The following is a 25,026-nucleotide window of genomic DNA, read 5'->3' on the forward strand; positions in this document are numbered from 1 at the left end:
GCTAGAGGAAAAGAGACTAGAGTACGAACATGAGCGCAATCTCAAAGCACTGGAGATTCAGAAACAGAATAAAGACCTCGGGCTCCCCGAACGACCGACCCCGTCTGCCTCGACCGAGCCCAAGGTTCACATCCCCAAAGATGTCATCCGGGAATACCACAAGAACGATGATATCCAGCAGTGGTTTAAAGCCTATGAGGTGGCAATGACCTCCCACCGGATTCCCCGAAGCGATTGGGGAGCCGGATTATGGGGGAGGTTTGTCAACGAAGGGCGGGACGCCCTGCTGCAACTCCCGGACCAGCTAATGACCTCCTACGACCACATGAAGGCCGCCCTCTTCACTCGATACGGGCTCACACCTGAGATGTACCGCCAACGGTTCCGCGACTGCAAACGGATTCCGGGTACAACTTGGGTGGAGTACGTGAACTTTTTTAGCCGAGCCTTCGAGGGGTGGATCAAGGGCAACAAAGTAACCACCTACGAACAACTCTTTGACCTTATCGTATGGGAACACCTGTCGAACAACTGCTTCGTGGAGCTCCGGCAACACCTCCTGGACAGCAAGCTAACCGACCCTCGACAACTCGCCGCCGAAGCCGACCGGTGGGAAAGCACCCGAGTTGGCCGGAGCGCACCCAGCGAAGTATCCAGACCGTATCGCCCCCGAGGGGGAGGAGGAAGTCAGGGTCGGGGGAGAGACCCCGGCCCCTCGTCACCCCCCAGAAACCCCTCGACCCCGGTTGGCCGGGGGAGCCCTGCCGTCCGGGCCGGTTTCCGGGCCAACATTACGTGCCACAGGTGCCAGCGACCCGGCCACTACGCCAGTGATCCCAACTGCCCAAAGAATCCGAACACGACTCCCCGCCAAGTTGCAGCGGCGGCCCTAGGGGAAGAAATAATCCCGGAAGACCAAGAGGAGTACGAGACCGATCCCTCGGAATGGGCACCCGCCGCCATGGCACTGGTCTGCTTAGGGGAGAGAGACATGATTCCGCGGGCCCCCCTTCCCGCCAACACACAGAAGTACGGTCAATGGGTTAACATCAATGGTCGCCGGGCGGAAGCCCTCCGCGACACCGGGGCCAGTGTAACGGCGGTCCGACGCCACCTCGTCACTCCAGACCAAATCTTGCCGAACATTCTTTGCCCTGTTCGATCAGCCGACAACTCCGAAAGCCTATGCCACATGGCCTGCGTCCCCTTCGAGTGGGGAGGAGTAACAGGGATGTTAAAAGTAACTGTCCGCGATGATGCCCCCGTGGACTGCCTCCTAGGAAACGACCTTGAAAGCTCTCCCTGGGCAGCTGTCGAACGGAGGGAGCACCTGGGGATGCTTGGCCTCCCCGAATGGGTCTGCGTCACGACCCGGTCCATGACCGCCCGCGCGGTCCCCAGCCCAGAAGAGCCCGAGTGGCCAGAACCTCCTCCCGCGCTCCTCCCAGAGGAGGCCGCCCCAGAAGCCATTCCCTTGACCCAAACCGAAGAAGGACCCGACCAGCTTCGGGACGTCCCTGACCTGGCACAATGGCGGCAGGAGAGAGGCCCCACGCAGGAACAATTCCGGGCCGAGCAAAAAACCTGTCCTTCTCTCGAAGGACTCCGGCAGCAAGCCCTGGCCCAGAGCACCGGGGATACCTCGGGGGCCCACTGGATCTACTGGGACCAAGACCTGCTCTACAGCGAGCAGAAAATTGCAGAACTAGGGGCCAGTCGGGTGCTGGTGGTGCCCCTTCGCTTCCGAGACTTCCTCCTGAACTTAGCCCACGATGTCCCCCTTGCCGGACACCTGGGGCAGGATAAAACCTACGACCGCCTGGTGACCCATTTTTTCTGGCCCCACATGCGGAAGGATGTCACCAACCACTGCAAGGCCTGCCCCACCTGCCAGGCCAGCGGAAAAAGTGGCCGAAAAATCAAAGCCCCATTACAACCCTTTCCTGTCGTCACCACCCCGTTTGAACGAGTGGGAATAGACATTGTGGGGCCCCTCGACCCTCGAACAGCCCAAGGACACCGGTTCATCCTGGTCCTCGTAGACCACGCCACCCGCTATCCCGAGGCCATCCCTCTTCGGACTGTGACGGCCCCCGTGGTGGGCCGGGCCCTGATGGGGATCTTCTCCCGGGTGGGGTTCCCCCGGGAGGTCGTCAGTGACAGGGGCACGAACTTTATCTCCAGATATATGAAGTCCCTCTGGCAGCAATGCGGGGTCACCTACAAATTCACGACCCCCTATCACCCGCAAGGAAACGGACTGGTCGAGAGATTCAACCGCACCCTCAAGGGGATGATTATGGGTCTAGAAGAACCCCTTCGACGCCAGTGGGACGTACTGCTTCCATGCCTCCTGTTTGCCTATCGGGAGGTCCCGCAGAAGTCCCTCGGCTTCAGCCCCTTTGAACTACTGTACGGGCACCCCGTCCGGGGCCCCCTCAGCCTAGTCAAGGAAGGTTGGGAGCAGCCTCCCCAGAAAACTCCCCCGGACATCTACCGGTATCTCCTGGCTCTCCGCAACCAGACCCGGCGGTTCCGAGACACCGCCAAAGCCAACCTTGAGGCCAGTCAGGAGGACATGAAGAGGTGGTACGATCAGCACACGTCCTCCATTGAGTTCGAACCTGGACAACAGGTCTGGGTGATGTCCCCGGTTGAGCCCTGTGCCCTCCAAGACAGATGGTCCGGGCCCTTCAAGGTAATCGAACGCAAGGGGCCCGTCACCTATTTAATCGACATGGAGACGGCCCGGAACCCCCTACGGGTCCTCCATGCCAACAGGCTCAAACCCCATTTTGTGCGATCCGAACTCAGCCTCCTGATGGCTACCGATACTGGGACAGAAGAAGACTCCGAACCCCTTCCGGACTTACTGAGGGCCCTCGAGCAGGATGGCTCAGTGGAAGGGGTCCAGCTCTCCGAGGCCCTGTCCCCGGAGCAACGCCAAGACTGCCAAACGCTCCTGAGGCAGTTCGCCTCCCTGTTCTCCCTCACCCCCGGAGTCACCCCCTGGTGCCTCCACGATGTGGACACCGGGGACAGCCCTCCTATTCGACACCGAGCATACCGCGTACCAGACCGGGTACGAGCCTGCATTCAGACCGAGGTGTCCAAGATGCTGACCCTAGGAGTGATCGAACCCTCAGACAGTCCCTGGGCGAGCCCAGTCGTCCTGGTTCCCAAGGCAGCTGCCCCGGGCGTTGCCCCTGAGCTCCGGTTCTGCGTGGACTATCGAGGGCTGAATGCAGTTACCCGGACCGACGCTCATCCCATCCCCCGGGCAGACGAGCTAATTGACCGGATGGGGGCCGCCCGCTACCTGAGCATCTTCGACCTAACAGCGGGCTACTGGCAGATCGGCCTCACCCCTAGGGCCCAAGAACGATCCGCCTTCTCTACCCCAGACGGGCACTACCACTTTAAAGTCATGCCCTTCGGCATGAAAAACGCCCCGGCAACGTTCCAACGGCTGGTAAACCAGGTACTGGCGGGCCTGGAAGACTTCAGCGCCGCCTACCTGGACGACATTGCTGTGTACAGCCACCAGTGGACCGACCACCTCCGCCACCTGCGGGAGGTTCTACACGCCCTCCAGCAAGCCGGGCTCACCATCAAGGCCAGCAAGTGCCAAGTTGGCCAAGGGTCCGTGACCTACCTGGGACACCAAGTGGGAAGCGGGCTGGTGGCCCCTCTCCAACTCAAGATTGCTGCCATCCAGGCCTGGCAACCCCCTACGAGCCAAACGGAGGTCCGGGCCTTCCTGGGGCTCACCGGATACTACCGGCGGTTCGTGAAGGACTATGGCAGCATCGTGGGGCCCCTCACAGAGCTCACCTCCAAAAAGAGCCCCAAAACCGTCAACTGGACCCCGGACTGCCAATCAGCCTTCGAGAAGCTAAAGACCGCCATGTGCACAGCCCCCGTGCTCCAGGCTCCCGACTACAGCCGGGAATTCATTGTGCAGACGGACGCCTCCGATCATGGTGTGGGGGCCGTCCTCTCCCAACTCAACACCGAAGGGGTCGACCATCCGGTGGTCTTCATCAGCAGACGCCTCTTGCCCCGAGAACAGCGCTGGAGCACCATTGAGAGGGAGGCCTTCGCCGTAGTCTGGGCACTCAAGAAGCTCCGGCCATACCTCTTCGGCACCCACTTCCGGGTGCAAACAGACCACCGACCCCTGCAATGGCTGATGCAAATGCGGGGGGAGAACCCGAAGCTGTTGCGCTGGTCCATCTCCCTGCAGGGGATGGACTTCACGGTGGAACATCGTCCAGGCCAGGACCACGCCAACGCCGACGGCCTGTCACGCTTTTTCCGCCTCAGCGAGGAGAGTCCCCAGGAAGATGGCTGACTCTCCCCGCCTTCAGCTGGGGGGGACGCATGTTGGACAGGCTGCATGTTCGAGCTGTCCCCCCTCCCCGCAATGGGACCAGGACCCTGGCTCTCCCTGCATCCCCAGCCAGAGTCCACAAACGACCACCCGAAGTACCCTGCAATCCCTCCACTACAAGACACCAGCTCCGGACCCAGCTGGCCCGGGTCACCATCTACCCCACGACATCGACCCGGCCGCCATCTTGGGGCACTGCAGCACGAGGCCGCGTGGCCTCAACTCGACCCTAATCCCGGGCCCGGCCGGTCCCGACATCGAGGCCCCACCATCCTCCCAGGAGGCAGAGTGATCACTTGGCGAGTCAATGGGAGAAGGAATCGTCAACGGCTCTCCTCCGCCAGGTGTCGATCACCCCAGGCCGCCTGGGCGCTGGCTCCACCCCCCTGCTGGGTGTCTGGACTCCCTCATCCCGGACCTCCCGGCCCCCAGGCGCGAGGGTCCGGACATCAAAGGGGACCAGACCTATAACTGGGGCAGGGCCAGACCAGGAAGGCAGTTGTATCCTGGAGTCGAGAGACCCGAGAAGAACTCATCCGTGACTTGGCCTGCTGGCGCTGCCGCGGCCCTCTGCCTCGTGAAACCATCGTCTTGGCCTGCTGGCGCTGCCGCGGCCCTCTGCCTCGTGAAACCATCGTCTTGGCCTGCTGGCGCTGCCGCGGCCCTCTGCCTCGTGAAACCATCGTCTTGGCCTGCTGGCGCTGCCGCGGCCCTCTGCCTCGTGAAACCATCGACTTGGCCTGCTGGCGCTGCCGCGGCCCTCTGCTTTATGAGACTATCACCTTGGCCTGCTGGCGCTGCCGCGGCCCGATCCACAGACCCTCCAGCTCGAGGATTGTGAGCTCGCCTTCTACCACAACCTGTACCGATCCGGTACCAAGACTGTCCCGCTACCCCCTTTCCCTACAGAGACTAGAAGTGAGAGGACCCCCGGGTCCAAGTTATCCTGTATCGCTGATATCCTTGCCTTAAGAACCTTATATAAAGCCTTGAACTCGACTTGGTGTGGTGCCTGTTTGTGGGGAGGGAGGGTACTTGTCTGTACGATCGCCGGAGACGGTCCCCCTCGGGGATCTCTCCCTCGGTATCCGGCCGACCCTCAGGGTCCCCGTCTAACACCAGGTCACCCCAGATGTTTGCCTTCCTTCGCTGTACACAGCTATGTTGGCTTTTAGGACTCTGTGCACATTTCTCCTGCTAATCACTGGTAAACTGAGTGTGCTTTCCCTTTAAAACAGGGTAAAATTGGCCTACACCTGACTGATACATTTAATTTACTTGTAAACCCCTAGTACATGGTACTAAATGTACCCACTGCCTGTAAATTAAATGCTACTAGTGGGCTGTAGCACTCATTGTGCCCCCCTGCCCCCCACTAAGGTAGCACTGCAAAACATATCTTACGTCTGCCACTAAATCTTTTGTATAATTTTTAACTAAACTGCCATTCCAACCAGGCACAATAAGCCTTTTGCTAGGCCTAAGCATTCCTGTTTAATACTTATAAGTCACCCCTAAGGCAAGCCCTAATGGCGCATAGGGCAGAGTGCAATTTATTTGAAAAGTAGCAATGGTTTACTTCAGTTTTACATGCCCTGACAATATGAATATCTTAAATGCATGACTCACTGCCTCCCCTTTGTTACCCTAAACAGTTTTGAGCCAAATATAGGAAAGAGTGAAGTTTAGACAAAGGGGACATCCCTCACCTGCAGACTGGCACTGAAAATGTAAGTGGTACCTTCAAAACCTCTCATCAGAACCCTCCTTGACCTGTGGAAGATTAAGAAGAAGAACTGCCCTGCTATTTGAAGATGGAAGATTGGACCTGCTTGACTTGAGCTCAGGCTCCATGGACATGACTCCAAGAGTTAGTTGACTGACCTCCTGTTTGAGCTACAGGGACAAGGCAACCTTCCAGGGGCCTCCCTGCAACTGCAAAGCTGATCAGCACCAACTGGGCCTGCCTGAGCCCTACTGCCGGCCTCTGCTGGAGTGAACTCTGATCCCTAATAGGTTCTCATCCAAGTCATGGACCCTTGGCTAGCATCAGAGTGTTCCCTCCTTATCTGAAACCACAAGTCCTAAGTCCCAGGTAAAGATTCTGAAGTTTTTGCCCACTCTGCGACTTTGAATGGACTCCTCATGTCACACGACAACCATCTGCAATGCCTGCCAACTTGAATCTCCTGCGACGACTTTCTCTTCATGTCCGCTCATAGATCCAGCACCACGCAAAGAAACGATGGATGGAATGCTGAATGAATCAAATATTGACCCCCCACTCAAGAGATCTGGGTTAAATTCATCGTTATTTTGCTCCCCATGCCATCCCAGTTTAGACACAGCGATATGCCAAACAGTCTTGACCCTGCTTTTCGTGGGAACAGTCCTGTCGAATGGCCAAGCCAGGCCATCCTTGTAGCAGAAACAAGCATCCTAGTATCTGCTTAGGGAGATATCACCCCTTGTCAGCCAGGCTAGCTTCAATCCAATGGCACAGTGTGCAAGGGACCCCTGCCTGGGCATACCCATCCTACTTATGGAGAAAAGTGCTATGCAAACAAATGATGGCTGGAAGGCTCAATTAATTTAAATCCATTGCTCCTTTGCTCACCATGCCACCTCAGCTTAGACCCAGCCATATACAAATCAGTCTTGATCCTGCTCCTCATGGAAACAGTCCAGCCTGAACTTCCTAAATTTAGTGCAATTCCGTTCAGGAGTTCAGGCTGTAGCCTTATCTAAAGTTTCCTATGGAAATGAACATGGAGAAAATGGATTTTGGGACCCTCCTTTTTTCTCGGCCCCCACTTGACGATTCACCCCAAACCTTTCAGTAGCTGAGCGGAGCACCTCATTAGTTTTGAAAAATTTGCGAAGATTAATCAAAGGGCCCCAAAGATATTGTAAAAAAAAACTATTTTTTTAGCCCCAGCATGCGTCTGCCTGGTTGGTTTGAGGGCAGGACACAATGAACATCGTTAGGCTGAGGAGGGGCGAGAGACCACCTGATGGGGAGTGGCCACGATATTTAAATCTGTGCGTTTGGCCCCCCTGGAAGAAGGAGCCCTTAAAACCTGCACTGATGAAGCCATTTGAAGGCTGAAAAGCATCTGCCTAAGGGTTTCATGGACCTCAGATACTTGTGCAAAACAAGAGCTATTAAAGCCTTTTTAATCCCCGGAGCTGAGTCGTCCCTTTTTCCCTACCTGGGAGAAAGTTTTGGTGTCTATGTTTCGCCAAGAAGCAGGCGCTGGTTGACGACCGCCCTCTTGGTCTGGAGCAACGCTGAGAGCCTGTGATTTCTGGTAGCTGCATGAAACTGCAACGCGTCGCCCCCCATACTTTGGGGGAGAGGAGGCAACACTGTTTGCCTGAGAAGGATACATAGGAAGGCAAAATCATTCCAAGTACATCTGGCGGCGTTGAGATCCTTAGCCAACCAGTTGGGACTTCACATGTTGTTAGGAGAGGCTCAGTCACTGAATGGGCTTCCTCTGAGGACTCCCAGCCCCAGCATGCATCTGCCTGGTTGGTTTGAGTGCAGGACACCTGAACATCATTTGGGCTGAGGATGTGGGAGAGACCAACTGATGGGGAGTGGCCATGATATTTAAATCAGTGTGTTTGGCCCCCCTGGAAGAAGGAGCCATTGAAACCGGCACTGATGAAGCCATTTGAAGTGCTGAAACGCGTCTCCCTAAGCGTTTCATGGACCTCGCTTGCGCAAAACAAGAGCTATTAAAGCCTTTTTAATCCCGGAGCTGTGTCTTCCCTTTTTCCCTACCTGAGAGAAAGTTTTGGTGTCAATGTTTCGCCAGCAAGCAGGCGCTGGCTGACAACCGCCCTCGGTCTGGAGCAACGCTGAGAGCCTGTGAACTCTGGTAGCTGCATGAAGCTGCAACGTGTCGCACCCATACTTTGGGAGAGAGGAGGCAACATTGTTTGTCTGAGAAGGGGACATAGGAAGGCAAAATCATTCCAAGTACATCTGGCGGCGTTGAGATCCTTAGCCAACTAGTTGGGACTTCACATGTTAGGAGATGCCCCCGTCATTGAATAAGCGTCCTCTGAGGACTCCCAGCCCCAGCATGCATCCGCCTGGTTGGTTTGAGAGCAGGACATCTGAACATCGATGGGCTGGTCAGGGGCATGAGACCATGTGATGTGGAGTGGTCACGATATTTAAATCCATGAGTTTGGTCCCCCTAGAAGAAGGAGCAATTGAAACCGGCACCGATGAAGCCATTTAAAGGCTGAAACGTGTCTGCCTAGGCGTTTCATGCACCTCACTTGCTCGCGCAAAACAAATGCTCTAAAAGCCTTTATAATCCCCAGAGCTGTGTCGTCCCTTCTTCCCTCCCTGGGAGAAAGTTTTGGTGTCTATGTTTCGCCAGCAATCAGGCGCTGGCTGACAACCGCCCTCTCAGTCTGGAGCAACGCTGAGAGCCTGTGAACTCTGGTAGCTGAGTGAAACTACAACTCATCGCACAACATATTTTGGGAGAGAGGAGGCAACACTGTTTGCCTGAGAAGGGGACATTGGAAGGCAAAATCATTCCAGGTACCTGTGGCGTCGTTAGGATCCCTAGCCAACCAGTTGGGACCTTACATGTTGTTAGGAGATGCCCCGTCACTGAATGGGCTTCCTCTGAGGACTCTCAGCCCCAGCATGCATCTGCCTGGTTGGTTTGAGAACAGGACTCATGAACATCGTTGGGGTGAGGGACCACCTGATGGGGAGTGGCCACGGTATTTAAATATGTGAATTTGGCCCCCCTGGAAGAAGGAGCAATTGAAACCAGCACTAATGAAGCCATTTGAAGGCTTAAACACGCCTGCGTAAGTGTTTCATGGACCTCACTTACTTGCGCAAAACAAGAGCTATTAAAGCCTTTTTAATCCCCGGAGCGGTGTCGTCCATTTTTCCCTACCTGGGAGAAAGTTTTGGTGTCTATGTTTCTGCAGCAAGCAGGCACTGGCTGACCACCGCCCTCTCGGTCTGGACCAATGGTGAGAGCCTGTAAACTCTTGTAGCTGCATGAAACTGCAACACGTTTCCCTCCATACTTTGGGAGCGAGGAGGCAACACTGTTTGTCTGAGAAGGGGACATAGGAAGGCAAAACCATTCCAGGTACCTGTGGCGGCGTTGGGATCCTTAGCCAACCAGTTGGGACTTCGCATGTTGTTAGGAGATGCCCCATCACTGAATGGGTTTTCTCTGAGTACTCCCAGCCCCAGCATACATCTGCCTGGTTGGTTTGAGCACAGGACACCTGAACATCATTGGGCTGAGGAGGGGCGAGGGATCACCTGATTGGGAGTGGCCACAATATTTAAATCTGTGAATTTGGCCCCCCTGGAAGAAGGAGGCATTGAAACCGGCACTGATGAAGCCATTTGAAGCCTGAAACGTGTTTGCCTAAGCGTTTCACGGACCTCACTTACTTGCGCCAAACAAGAGCTATTAAAGCCTTTTTAATCCCCGGAGCTGTGTCGTCCCTTTTTCGCTACCTGGGAGAAAGTTTTGGTGTCTATGTTTCGCCAGCAAGCAGGCGATGGCTGACGACCTCCCTCTCAGTCTGGAGCAATGCTGAGAGCCTGTGAACTCTGGTAGCTGCATGAAACTGCAACGCGTGGCCCCCCATTGCCTGAGAAGGGGGCATAGGAAGGCATAATCATTCCAGGTACCTCTGGCGGCTTTAGGATCCCTAGCCAACCAGTTGGGACTTCACATGTTGTTAGGAGATGCCCCGTCACTGAAAGGGCTTCCTCTGAGTACTCCCAGCCCCAGCATGCATCTGCCTGGTTGGTTTGAGCGCAGGATACCTGAACATCGTTGGGCTGAGGAGGGGCGAGAGACCATCTGGTGGGGAGTGGCCACGATATTTAAATCTGTGCGTTTGGCCCCCCTGGAAGAAGGAGCCATTGAAACCAGCACTGATGAAGCCATGTGAAGGCTGAAATGCCTCTTCCTATACGTTTCTTGAACCTCACTTTTCCTGCACTCCGCCTTAAGCGGAGATCACTGAGTTCCAAAAAACTCCACTTCGCGTTGTGTAGCAGAGTTTTTTACCTCGTTAGCGATCGTCAACATCAAGTTGGCGAGCGCGAGCTTGAAAAATCAACATCCCGGCAAGATTTCTCAATGCAGGGGGCAACAGGTTTCTCTTGCAAGTGGTCGCGAATGCTTGTGACAGCACGCGTTGAGAAACTGCCCGTTCCCGTTAAGAAAGCTGGCACTCGAGTAAAAATCTACTTGAGCGGCACAAAAGGAAAGCAGGGTCCACTTTCACTGTGCATGGTGCCGTTCGCAATGATTGCACAGTGCGGACAAGCATCTGGCACTGTCCAATCACTGCAAACAGCATTTTCCTATTATACTCCGCCACTCGCATAGCTCTGCATAGTGCGGCGGAGATTTGTTTGCAGTTCGCATAGTGCTGCATAGTGCAACTCCGCAAACTCCGTCCAGGTTTAGTGCAGAGGCATTAGGCAGGAAATAAAGCAAAGATATATCAAACAATGTTGATATCATAATACTTCATAATAAAAGCAACAGAAAATAGTGGCCAAATATATTACACCATGCAAAAAGTGTGCAAATTGCACACTGCACGCTTGGTTATTACAACCATTTTCAAATGGTTTAAAACATTGAAAAAAATAGCAATACTCCACAAGAATTGACAACAACAAATATAACTGTAAATTAGGAAACCCTTCCCATGATGTACATGCTTAGTAAACATTGTATGCTTTTTCATTAAAGTGTACAGAAAAGTGATGCATGGATTGTTTGAATTAATCTCATTCATTGGTAATTACTTGGGCCGCATCCCAATCCATCATTATTTTCCATACCATGCCACTTAAGTTTGGATCCAACCATATACAAATCACTCTTGACTCTGCTCCAATGAGAACAAGCTAAGTTCTCCCTGAACCGGAACCAAGCAACCCAGGAGTGGTTTTACCCTGGTTAGGGCTCCTCAAAAAGTATAGCTTTGTTCCTGTGACACAGGGTATGTCCAGACGTGGTTTCAGTGACACTGTGCCACTGGAACAAAGCTTACCTGAATTCGAAATCTTGTGGGCTTTCCCATATTGAGGAATGATGACCTTTCTGCATTTTAAATAAGGATAATCCTGCTTCTTTTGTTTGTTGGAATTTCCCACACACCAGGATTCTCAATTCATCTTCCAACCTCTCCAGATTCTATGTGTGTGACATCATCAGACATTGCCAAGGAGCACAAATAGAAACATAACAAGCAGATGATTGCTGATAGTGTCATAAGGGCTAAGAGTTCTAGATCTCTGGTGCAGTGGTCACTTTCCTTGGAGACTTGGAAGGAGGCAGTTGGAGCTGTATTAGCTTGTGAGAGCTGCAATTTCTTTAAACACTGACATTTATCTGTGAGCTTGAATACTACTACAACTGGTAAGGTCATTTATGTGTTAGAGTGCTTGACTGAGGGTCTTATTTAGAGGTTTGTGGATGGGATACTCAGTTAAAATGTGACAGATACTTCTTCCCTTATGTTACAAGTGCTTTAGGCTTTAGGTTATAATACACTTGGAATTTGATGGATGGGATATCTGTGATGTTTTGAATCTAAACCATTATGTTAATATTAAACTTAAATAGAATATAGACATTGTTCTACCTCCAAAGGCCTGTGTATTTAAAGAATCCATGTGCACTTACATAAACACACACACATACTGGGGACAAATGATGAAACTTTATGTTAAAGTTCAGGAACTAGTGTTTATGCATTAGGGGAATAGATGTGAGGTAATGTGGTTTTAGGTTAGAGGTTTAGGGTATAATAGTTAAGATTTTGAGTTACAGATTTAAGTGTTAAGGGTTTTGGGTATAATGTTAAGGAGTGAAAAGGTTAGGAGTGAGGGTTATGACGGGTATAGGTGCTAGGGTTTAATATTGTGGGATATATGGTATTAGGATTAGCACTTTTGCGTATAGGGTTAATGGATTAAGGGAACAGAGATTAACACATTGAGTATAAGGTATAGGGCCTAAGGGTATGGCTTAAGTATTTCAGGAATCTTCTTAAGGTTATGGTGAAGAGGGTTAAAAGTGTAGGTTTAGGATTAAAGAAACCCTGATATTACATCTCTTTAATAATATAGAGGAACATGTTTTACATATGAGTTATGCTAATGAGTATTTTTTTAAATTTTATTAATCTGTATGAAAAATGTGCAGGTTTACTTTTCATACTAACATTGCACTCAATTTATTTCAATGGAACACACATGACTTTCCAGCCATTTATTTCTCAGTAAACAACATGAATTATCTAGGTACACAAACACATACACTCAAACACACACCTCTTGAGTATGTAGTTTTATTGTTATCTATAATAGTTCCTAAGACAATCATAGATGCCTCTCTGATCCTCTTCTTTCTTAGCTTTAAACTAAGTACCCATAGGATTTTGTTCACTAAGCACCAGTTTAGATGATTTCTCATTTCAAAAGAAGATTATTATTTATGTTTACATGTTTAAATTGTTTATGATTGGTTGTGTTTTCTTGTATATTTTCAAAACATCTATAAATGTGGTAATTAAGCGTGAAGTGTTTTAATTGATAGGGGCTGAAGTCTGTACATATTACGACATACCTGATTTAAAAATTTCTTTCATTGTCAAACATTCCCTTAGTGGTTCGGAGTTGATGTTCTGAAGTGAAAAATACTTTTGTTGATTTATTGTCCTCAAAATTTTACAGGCATCTCTAGTTTTTGCTTAGCTATTTAGTTTTCTGGTAAGTTGTGTTTGTTGCTGCACTGTTGGGCTGGTATTGTTGTTATTAAACTCTGCTCTTCCTTCTGTCTGTTCATGTGAGACTTGTGTTTGAGGGCTGTCAGGCTGTACACCCGTGTTATGAACCTGTGCATTGGTAAGGTATAGGAGAAAAACGTATAGGCTGTGGGGAAAAGAAGAAAGATTACTTGTGTTCTGTTCAAACACTATTTACCATCTAGAGATATCTAATATATGTTGACGTTAGGGTTGGGCTTGTCGACCTATCAAATAGGAAAAGGTTAGATACCTATGAGGTATAGTTGCATCTAATCAATGTCAGTGGTGATGGTTTCAATATCTCTTGGTCAGCCTTACAACCTGCAGAAATATTACTATTTAGTGGGCTGATAATATGAGTTCTAAATGTTAAAAGCAGCAACAGAATGAGTTGGTGTTCGAACTTTCCCTCTAAGCCAGGTCACCCCAGATTTTTGCCTTCCTTCGCTGAACACAGTTATGTTGGCTTTTAGGACTCTGTGCACATTGCTCCTGATAATCACTGGTAAACTGGTTGTGCTTTCCCTTTAAAACAGAGTAAAATTGGCCTACACCTGACTGGTACATTTAATTTAATTGTAAAACCCTAGTACATGGCACTAAATGTACCCACTGCCTGCGAATTAAATGCTACTAGTGGGCTGCAGCACTCATTGTGTCCCCCTCTCCCTAACTAAGGTAGCACTGCAAAACATATCTTACTTCTGCCACTAAATCTGTAGTACAGTTTTTAACTAAACTGCCATTTCAACCAGGCACATCATGCCTTTTGCTAGGCCTAAGCATTCTTGTTTAATACTTATAAGTCACCTCTAAGGCAAGCCCTAATAGCTCATAGGGCAGGGTGCAGTGTATTTAAAAAGTAGCAAAGGTTTACTTCAGTTTTACATGCCCTGATAATGAGAATATCTTAAAGGCATGATTCACTGTCTCCCCTTTGTTACCCTGGACAGTTTTGAGCCAAATATAGGAAAGAGTGAAATTTAGACAAATGGGACGTCCCTCACCTGCAGACTGGCACTGAAAATAAAAGCGGTACCTTCAAAACCTCTCATCAGAACATTCCTTGACTTGTGTAAGATTAGGAAGAAGAACTGTCCTGCCATTTGAAGATGGAAAATTGGACCTGCTTGACTTGGGCTCAGGCTCCATGGAAGTGACTCCAAGAGTCAGTTGACTGACCTCCTGTTTTAGCTAAAGGGACAAGGCATGCTTCCAGGTGCCTCCCTGCAACTGCAAAGCTGACCAGCAACTGGGCCTGCCTGAGCCCTGCTGCCGGCCTCTGCTGGAGTGAACTCTGATCCCCAATAGGTGCCTATCCAAGTCATGGACCCTTGGCTAGCATTAGAGTGTTCCCTTCTTGTCTGAAACTGCAAGTCCTGAGTCCCAGGTGAAGATTCTGAAGTTTTTGGCCACTGTGCGACTGCGAATGGACTCCTCACGTCACCCGACAACCATCTGAAATGCCTGCCTGCGTGAATCTCCTGCGACGACCTGCTCTTCATGTCCGCTCCTAGATCCAGCACCACGCAAATAAATGATGGATGGACTGCTGAATGAATCAAACATTGACACCCACTCAAGAGACCTGGGTTAAATGTATCGATATTTTGCTCCCAATGCCATCCCAGTTTAGACACAGCCATATGCAAAACAGTCTTGACCCTGCTTATCTTGGTAACAGTCTAGACCAAACTGAAAAGCCAGGCCATCTTTGAACCAGACACAAGCATCCTAGGACCGATTTTGGAGTATCACCCCTCATCAGCCATGCTAGCTTCAATCCAGTGCAACAGTGAGCAAGGGACCCATGTCTGGGCACACCCGTCCCACTTAGGGTGAAAAGTGCTATGCAAACAAATGATGGCTGGAATGCTGAATTAATCAAACATTCATCCCCAGTCAAGAGATCTGGGTTAAACCCATTGTTCCTTTGCTCACCATGCCACCCCAGCTTAGACCCAACCATATACAAATCAGTCTTGATCCTTCTCCTCATGGAAACAGTCCAGCCCGAACTGTCCAGCAAGGCCTTCTCTGGACCAGAAGCAAGCATCCTAGGACCGGTTTCGGGGCATCACCCCTCATCAGCCAAGCTAGCTTGAATCCAGTGGCACAGTCAGCAAGGAACACGCATCTGAGCTTACTCATCCCACTTTACGTGAAAAGTTCAGAGCAAACAAATGATGGACGGAATGCTGAATGAATCAAATGTTGACCCCCCCGTCAAGTGATCTGGGTTATAGCCATCGTTATTGTGCTCACTATGTCATCCCAGTTTAGACCAAGCCAAATGCAAAACAGTCTTGAACCTGTGTCTCATGGTACCAGCCTAGACCGAACTGAAAAGCCAGACCATCCTTGGACCAGACACAAGCATCCTAGGACCGATTTCGGAGTATCACCCCTCATCAGCCATGGTAGCTTCAATCCAGTGCGACAGTGAGCAAGGGACCCATGTCTGGGCATACCCCTCTCACTTAGGGTGAAAATTGCTATGCAAACAAATGATGGAAGAAATGCTGAATGAACCAAACATTCATCCCCAGTTAAGAAATGTGGGTTAAACCCATTGCTCTTTTGCTCTCCATGCCATGCCAGTTTAGACCCAGCCATATACAAATCAGTGTTGATCCTGCTTCTCATTTGAACGGTCCAGCCTGTACTGTCAAGCAAGGCCTTCCTTGGACCAGAAAAAAGTATCATAGGACCAATTTCGGAGCATCACCCGTCATCAGCTAGGCTAGCTTAAATCCAGTGGCACAGTCAGTAAAGGACACACATCTAGGCTTACTCATCCCACTTACGGCAAAAGTGCTCAGCAAACAAATGATGGACGGAGAGCTGAATGAATCAAACATTCACTCCCAGTCAAGATAACCAGCACCAGCACAGTAGACTGCAATGACTGCCAAAGAGAAGCTCTAGCAACATCAATAGATTTGGTATTTGTCTTGCGTTGTGTTATCACTTTATTACTTTGTTTGCGTGCTGCATAAGTACTATGCGCATTAACCCTATCTTAAGCATAAGTGATCTTGTGCCAAGGCACCAGAGGGTAAGCACAGGTTTACTTAGTAACTTTTGTGGTTAACCAGACAAGGATTATGTTTATTACTTGAGTGGTGCTTCCACCCCTCTCACCCAGTTTCTAACGCTTGGTCAGTTTAAATTAATTGTTTATGAATGAAGCCAAAGCAGAGTTATCAGTACATGCCTGGAAGGTCTCTCAGGTGCAAGGAATTCTTTTAAATGAGCCCACATGGATGACCTCAGAATGAATCTATCCTTTGTGGCAGAGGGGCAAGTGACGCAGGGTTTTCGATTATCTCTATCCAGACCTTTTCAAATGATTGTCGCTAATGGTGCTTAAATCAGAAATTTTAACATAACACTCTTAGGCTAAACAAGACCATAGGAATTTCATGTGCACCTTGCAAAAAAAAGTTATTGCAACAAAGTGCCATCATCAATTGTATATTTTCCCCAAAATAATTTAGCCATAAAGGACACTTTACAGTTCTTCAAATTTAAGTTGAACCACAAAGGGCCATCACCCTTTACATGTTGTTTTGTTCCTATTAGCGAAATAATATTTATAGTGAAATTTTCCGCTTAACCCACTAATACATTTTGAAGCTGATTATTGAATTAGATCTCTTGCAATTTCTCATGCATCAACTAAACATTTCGGACTAGCGATCATTTAACACAACTGCCATGTTTTGCACACAGGAGTCCTAGGTAGCATCAAATAGATGATGAGATGGAAGCTTGAGTTGTCTATGATCAGGGCTGGACTGAGAACCAAAACTAGACCCGGCAAAGTGCTCGGCGGACCGCCTGGGGGGTTAGGGGTGCGACCCAGCTGTTTGCCGATTTTGTTACAGGGTCCGATATTATAGCTGTGCTGCAAAAACGGCCCTGTAACAAAAACAACACCCCACAGGCCAAAAACCATCCCTCACACTGGCAGCCCACCGGGGAAAAACCTAGTGCCGGCTATGCCCAGTCTGGCCCTGTCTATGATGCATCTCAGAACTCTGAGGGAAAAGCCATTGCCTTACTAACTGATAAGCCTGGTATTTTGCCTCCCACAACACCTCTCTTTAAATCTTTCTCCTGCAAAAATATAAAAACATTATTCCTGGCCTCTGGCTACCCTACCACATTTCTCTCTAGAGCTTTCCTTTCCTTCCTTGCTCCAAGGTGTGCTCTCTGCTCTTCATCCAATGCTGACAGGCTCTCTGAGAGCCATGGCAGGATAACCTGGAACTGATTTATCAGTTTGCAACATTATGAAACAACTTTTTTCTCCCAGTTTTTCTGTCATAGCAATAACAGGATTTGAAATTCGGTATTCATGCTAATGGCTCTCCCTTATAGTCATACATAGCAAAATATTAATGGCTGGTGAACAAGTCACATAACAGACTAGATATTTCACAGAGTCAGGTGTCAGCGGTAAAATGTTTGAGTCTGGTGCGCAAGGCACAAACATTTATTCATAAAGTTTTGTATAGCGCCATCGTGACCCTTACGGGTATCAGAGTGCTTCACAATTTTGGGTAAGAGGGATACAGTACTGGGAGGCAAAATAATCATTACATAATTATGCAAGACACGTGCAGTACTCCTGTAGGTGTTGGAACTCATCACATATGGGTACAGTAATGGGTGAGGAACTTTCGAACATATGTATGTACAGTGCATGTTAACGATGTTGTTCACGATGTGTGGGAGTAGCTTCTGAATGTAAGTCTGAATATCTTCTCCCACTCACGCAAGACCTTGAATCCTAATGTTGCAGCAAGATGGGCTTTCCAGATCCCCTTGCTCTAAAGCTTTTTACCCTTTGATAACACTCCAGATTGTGCCGACTTAATCATTTATTGGTTAAAGAAACTTTTGGAGGAACTCGTGTGATATTTGACTTATATGATTGATTATCCAGCCAACAGTTGTTAGCCCAGCTGTTTAGCTTGTTGCCCACTACTAAGTTTGATTTTATCCACGTTAAGCACTGGATAGGAAACAGACTCAAAAGAAGCCAAAAGGCCTAAAAGAATCAGGAATGCAACAGATGGAGGGCATCCAACAGGGACATCAAGGCTTAATCAGAGGAGTGCATTGGTCTAAAACCTGATTGTTGCGGGCTGAGCAATTATTTTCCAAATAACTTGATAACTGATTATTAGCCAGGCTTTGCATCAGTTTGGTGGCAAACTATAAAATGATACAGGTCGGTAATTGACGTAAACTTTAATTATGCTCCAAAGACAGCAGTATTTTCCCACCCATTAGGTACCTGGCCTGATACATTAATTCTGTAAGTTTAATTCAAATAATTTCACAAACTGTGTGAATGATCTTCATCTTACAGATATCCCAAAGAGATCTTGATAATATCTCTTTCAGCTGCTCAAGTAGCTCTTCTTATTTTATATGCTTAAAACGCATAAAAGTGTTTCTTTGAGAAGTAGGGTCCAGCTAATATGTTATTGAGGGGTCTGCAGAGGGTGAGCTAATTTCTAAAATGCTTCCTGCAAAAAAAGTGATAGAGTTGGTTGTATAAAGTGTAGGAGGGCAGAGACTTACATCTTTCACAGTGAGTGGGCCAAACTCTCTAACAATCTCCAAAATCTGTCTAGTCCGAGAGGTGAACTGATTACTCTGAGCACAAAGTGAGTCGAATGTTTTGTTTTAATGGCTATTTTATAGGTTTTCAAATCTGGAAATGGCATTCTTATTAGGGTTTGAGTTAAAACCTTTCCTCCAGTGTCTTTAGACTTTCTTACATGCTTTCTAGCAACATCAATTTGCTATTGATACACACTTCATACAACTTTCAAGAGGACAACAGAATCAAGACCAGTCGGCACTACAATGTCTTCATCTGCCTTAAACAGATGCATCAGGTGGATGATTGAACAAGGGAGGGTTGAAATTTGCAGGTTTGAGCCACAATCGGCAGGAGTTTCCAAGGCACTAAAAGCCCTGGTAGTGGGAGCGAGATTGGACAACATTTTCAAGGATGTCAAGTGGTGTGGGTATCCTACGTTTAAGTGGTTTTATTTTAAAACTATGCAGTACAGTCGGTGGTGAGTACGCTTTAAACTATGCATAATCCTTCCCTACGGTCTTGACAAAAACTGAGATTTTCATAGCCTTTGCAGAAAGAAGCTAGGATAATTACCATTCTTTTCTTAAGATGATGAGACAAATAGTTCCTTAATGGATTTCCACCTTTTACTGAATGGTTTCAAAGTATGACTTGGGGGTTCAATGAAAGCAACAGGTTGCTGTGACAGTCATGGCTACATGGATGATGCTAGAGCAAAAAAAATTGCATGACATGCTGCTGTTTTAAGGCTTCTGGTAGACATCAGACTGGATCCAGATATTTAAAAGCAGCAGTACTCTTGTGTACCAGTAGATGGCGATGTGCACCTCCGTGCTGACGTTGTTCCACTCCAGAAGACTTGGGTGTAAATAACCACCATCCAGGCGTGCTGATGCCAGTTCCTTTGTATACATGCTTTTTGAGGCGGAAACAGAGCTTACTCCTCCTCTCTTTGACAACTATTTTTTCTCCCAAAACGTTCTTTTTCAGAGTCCCAGGGACAATATGTCACCTACCAAAACAACAGGGCTTAAACATTTCAGGGAATGTTGAAAAACAATGTCTGTGATAGATCCCTATGAACTATGTCTGTGGTGCCTAGGGTCTGAGGAGGTCCTTGACCTGACCCTACCTACAACAGAGGTGATAACTACCATCTTGACGAACAAGTTACTTACATTCCATAACGCTTTAGTTGGTAGAGACTCTATCTAGATGCTGATTCTTTATATGAGAATATTCCCTAGTGTCATACTGCATCCTGAATCATTTTTTGCAATTTCCCCTTGCATGCTGGCAGTTGGCATCATTTGGCACTGCATCGTATTGTTGGCGTAGTCAGCAGCAGATGTGACATTCGCGGTGCCAACATAGGCCCCGCCCCAGGGAGCAAACCTCCGTTCATAAGTCTTTTTTTATTTTTTATCCTTGCAATTTATTATGATATGAGCTTTGCAAAAGGAAGAAACGAAAAGAAGATGTGTACAAAGAATGTGTTTGTATTGTGGTAAATCTGGATATTATCTAAAAGATTGTCACAGTAAACATAGAATTTTCGAGAGTCAAATACAGATGCCTTCAGTTAGAAACGTTACAACCAGTGGAAAACGGAGCGCCTCGACAATAAATGATGCTCCCTTGTTGAGTGAAGATAAGCAGTTTGTCACAAAATAGGCAGCTAATACTATGTAGTGATTGATTACTCATGTAGCAGTTCCTTACAAAATTATTTTATCCAATGAACAAGGTGAATTTGTTTCAGGACTTCAGGTCAGGTTTAGGTGTCTGAGGGAATTATATGGTTATCAAGTTTGGACAATCATTAGAGATACCTTGGATCACTAAGAATGTTCCTGCAGAGGTTAGGGGAGTAGATGGTTCAGCATTGCCTTCAATGTTAATATATGGACACAATCTTTGTGGTGGGTTTTGCAAGTCACTATGAATAAAATAGTTTTGATCTGATTGATGCCCCTCATTAGGTCGAGCCTAGCTATTGCGTAAGCAATCGCTATGCGAGATTATAGTAAGGGGAAAAGAAAAGTCTACCAAAGACCTCTGGAATGCGGTTTATGGCCAGTGCATGTGAGGCATTAAAGTGCGAAGCAGGCATCTAGCATTGACTTAAAAGCAGCAGACTGCTTTCGCCAGCGCGCGCTTGGCCTCACTTCCTGCTCCCCCTCTTACAGCAATTAACTTTCGCTCACTCACACCCCATATGTTCATTCCCGCCCACCCTTCCTTTGATGTCTGCTTTTCTTGTTTTCTCCTCCCTACTCCTCTCTCTCCACCCTCCAACTCTACCCTCCACCCTCCAACTCCACCCTCCAATTCCAACACCACCCTCCAACTGCCACCTCCAACTCCAGCCTCCAACTCCAACTCCACCCTCCAACTCCTCCCTTCAACTCCTACTCCACCCTCCAACTCCAACTCCACCCTCCAACTCCACACTCCAACTCCAACTCCACCCTCCACCCTCCAACTCACACTCCACCCTCCAACTACAACTCCACCCTCCAACTCCACCCTCCAACTCCAACTCCACCCTCCAATTCCACCCTCCAACTCCACCCTCCAACTCCAACTCCACCCTCCAACTCCACCCTCCAACTTCACCCTCCACCCTCCAACTCCTACTCCACACTCCACCCTCCAACTCCAACTCCAACTCCACCCTCCAACTTCAACTCCAGCACCCACCCTTCAACTCCACCCTCCAACTCCACCCTCCAACTCCCCCTCCACCCTCCAACTCTACCCTCCAACCTCAACTCCACCCTCTAACTCCACCCTCCAACTCCAACACCACCCTCCAACTCCACCCTCAAATCCTCCCTCCAACGCCAGCCTCCACCATTCAACTCCACCCTCCAACTCAAACCTCCAACTCTAACTCCACCCTCCAACTCTAACTCCACCCTCCAACTCCACCCTCCAACTCCAACTTCACCCTCCAACTCCAAAAACCACCCTCCAACTCCACCCTCCAACTCCAACTCCAACTCCACCCTCTAACTCCACCCTCCAACTCCAACTCCACCCTCCAACTCCAACTCCACCCTCCAACTCCACCCTCCAACTCCACCCTCCAACTCCACCCTCCAACTCCACCCTCCAACTCCAACTCCAGCTCCAACCTCTAACTCCACCCTCCACCCTTTAACTCCACCCTCCAACTCCAACTCCACCCTCCAACTCCAACTCCACCCTCCAACTCTACCCTCCAACTCCACCCTCCAACTCCATCCTCCAACTCCAACTCCACCCTCCAACTCCAAACCTACAACTACAACTGCACCCTACAACTCCAATTTCACCCTCCAAATCCACCCTCCAACTCCAACTCCACCCTCTAACTCCACCCACCAACTCCACCCTCCAACTCCAACTCCACCCTCAAACTCCACCCTTCAAATCCACCCTCAAACTCCACCCTCCAACTCCACCCACCAAATCCAACTCCACCCTCCAACTCCACTCTCAAACTCCACACTCCAACTCCAACTCCACCCTCCAACTCCACCCACCAACTCCAACTCCACCTTCCAACTCCAACTCCACCCTCCAACTCCACCTCCACCCTCCACCTCCACCCTCCAACCTCAACTCCACCCTCCAACTCCAACTCTACCCTCCACCCTTTAATTCCATCCTCCAACTCCACCCTCCAACTCCAACTCCACCTTCCAACTCCACCCTCCAACTCTACCCTCCGACTCCACCCTCCAACTCCACCCTCCAACTCCAACTCCACCCTCCAACTCAACTCCACCCTCCAACTCCAACTCCACCCTCCAACTCCACCCTCCAACTCCAACTTCACCCTCCAACTTCACCCTCCAACTCCACCCTCCAACTCCAACTCCACCCTCCAAATCCAACTCCACCATCCACCCTTCCACTCCACCCTCCAATTCCAACCTTCAACTCCACCCTCCACCTCCACCCTCCAACTCCAACTCCACCCTCTAACTCCACCCTCCAACTCCAACTCCACCCTCCAACTCCACCCTCCAACTCCACACTCCAACCTCAACTCCACAACCCAACACCACCCTCCAACTCCACCCTCCAACTCCACCCTCCAACTCCACCCTCCAACTTCACCCTCCAACTCCACCCTCCAACTCCACCATTCAACTCCACCCTCCAACTCCACCCTCCAACTCCAACTACACCCTCCAATTCCAACACCACCCTCCAACTCCAACTCCACCCTCCAACTCCAAAACTCCAACTCCACCCTCCATCTCCACCCTCCAACTCCAACTCCAACTCCACCCTCCAACTCCACCCTCCAACTCCAACTCCACCCTCCAACTCCAACTCCAACTCTATCCTCCAACTCCAACTCCACCCTCTAACTCCAACTCCACCCTCCAACTTCACACTTCAACTCCAACTCCACCCTCCAACTCTACCCTCCAACTCCACCCTCCAACTCCAACTCCACCCTCCAACTCCAACTCCACCCTCCAACTCCGACCTCCAACTCCAACTCCACCCTCCAACTCCACCCTCCAACTCCACCCTCCAACTCCACCCTCCAATTCCAACTCCACCCTCCAACTCCACCCTCCAACTCCACCCTCCAACTTCACACTTCAACTCCAACTCCACCCTCCAACTCTACCCTCCAACTCCACCCTCCAACTCCAACTCCACCCTCCAACTCCACCCTCCAACTCCGACCTCCAACTCCAACTCCACCCTCCAACTCCACCCTCCAACTCCACCCTCCAACTCCACCCTCCAATTCCAACTCCACCCTCCAACTCCACCCTCCAACTCTACCCTCCAACTCCACCCTCCAATTCCAACTCCACCCTCCAACTGTAACTCCACCCCCCAACTCCACCCTCCAACTCCACCCTCCAATTCCATCCGCCAACTCCAACTCCACCCTCCAACTGCACCCTTCAACTCCACATTCCAACTCCACCCTCCAACTCCACCCTCCAACTACACCCTCCAACTCCAACTCTACCCTCCAACTCCAACCTCCACCCTCCAACCCACCCTCCACCCTCCAACTCCACCCTTCAACTCCACCCTCAAACTCCAACTCCACCCTCCAACTCCACGCTCCAACTCCAACTCCACCCTCCAACTCCAATCTCCAACTCCAACTCCACCCTCCAACTCCAACTCCACCCTCCAACTCCACCCTCCAACTCCAACTCCACCCTCCAACTCTAACTCCACCCTCCAACTCCGCCCTACAACTCCACCACCACCCTCCAACTCTACCCTCCAACCTCAACTCCACCCTCTAACTCCACCCTCCAACTCCAACCCCACCCTCCAACTCCACCCTCAAATCCTCCCTCCACCTCCAACTCCACCCCCCACCATTGAACTCCACCCTCCGACTCCAACCTCCAACTCCACCCTCCAAATCTAACTCCACCCTCCAACTCCACCCTCCAACTCCACCCTCCAACTCCACCCTCCAACTCCAACTTCACACTCCAACTCCACCCTCCAACTCCAACTCCACCCTCCACCTCCAACTCCACCATCCACCCTTCAACTCCACCCTCTAATTCCACCCTCCAACTCCAACTCTACCCTCCAACTCCAACTCCAACTCCACCCTCCAACTCCACCCTCCAACTCCACCCTCCAACTCCACCCTCCAAATCCACCCTCCAACTCCACCCTCCAACTCCACCCTCCATCACTCAGGAACACCACCACATCCCTCAGGGACACCACCACATCACTCAGGGGCACCACCACATCACTCAAGGGCACCACCACATCACTGAGGAACACCACCACATCACTCAGGGACACCACCACATTACTCGGGGACACCACCACATCACTCGGGGACACCACCACATCACTCTAATACACCACCACATCACTCTAATACACCGCCACTTCACTCAGCCCAACCACATCATCACTCAGCACCACAACAGCACTGTCCTTGCTTGCTACCAACAAGCATTGCCATAGCCAATAGGACCCTCCAACTCCAACTGCACCCTCCAACTCCAACTCCACCCTCCAACTCCACCCTCCAACTCCAACTCCAACTCCACCCTCCAAATCCACCCTCCAACTCCACCCTCCATCTCCAACTCCACCCTCCAACTCCACCCTCCAACTCCAACTCATTGAACTCTCACAATACGTCTGTCCTCACATCCAGTTC

This window comes from Lissotriton helveticus, chromosome 8 (genome assembly GCF_964261635.1).
Source record: "Lissotriton helveticus chromosome 8, aLisHel1.1, whole genome shotgun sequence".
In the NCBI taxonomy this organism is placed as follows: domain Eukaryota; kingdom Metazoa; phylum Chordata; class Amphibia; order Caudata; family Salamandridae; genus Lissotriton; species Lissotriton helveticus.